Source organism: Notamacropus eugenii, chromosome 3 (assembly GCF_028372415.1).
Source record: "Notamacropus eugenii isolate mMacEug1 chromosome 3, mMacEug1.pri_v2, whole genome shotgun sequence".
Taxonomy (NCBI): domain Eukaryota; kingdom Metazoa; phylum Chordata; class Mammalia; order Diprotodontia; family Macropodidae; genus Notamacropus; species Notamacropus eugenii.
In genome coordinates, this window is record NC_092874.1 from 40,984,864 (window position 1) to 40,985,341 (window position 478).

Sequence of the window (478 nt, forward strand, 5' to 3'; positions counted from 1 at the left end):
CAGTCACATTCACACAGTTCCTTTTTGTGTCATTTTAAATGGAATTTCTTTTTCTCTCTTCTTGCTGGGTTTTATTAGCAATATACAGAAATGCTGATGATTTGTCAGTTAATTGTATATTCAGCAACTTTGTTGGTTGCTGTTCCCAGATAATTTTTAGTTGACTCTAGAGTTCCCGCAGGAAACCATTATGTAATCTGTAAAATGCTGTGATTCTTTCTCCTGTCTATGACAATGTTTACTCTCAGTATTTTTTTTCTTATCTCCATAGTTAGCTTTTCTATCAGTATATTAAGTAGCAATGGTGATAAAGGGCATATTTGCTTTACCTTTGATCTAATTGGCAAGGCATATGACTTATCTCCATTAAATACAAAACTGGCTCTAGGTTTTAGGGAGATACATAACACATAAAAAGAAGCTGAAAAGCATGAGGGGCAAGAATAGAAGGGGAGGATACCTGAAGAGGGGGGCATGA

At 35.6% G+C, this 478-nt stretch overlaps 1 protein-coding gene across 2 annotated transcripts in view; it reads right to left on the reverse strand.

The window, feature by feature from the left end:
• ACAD11 (acyl-CoA dehydrogenase family member 11) overlaps positions 1-478 on the reverse strand; it is a 97,556-nt gene that overhangs the window by 90,458 nt on the left and 6,620 nt on the right. The gene's annotated exons all lie outside the window — the stretch shown is intronic.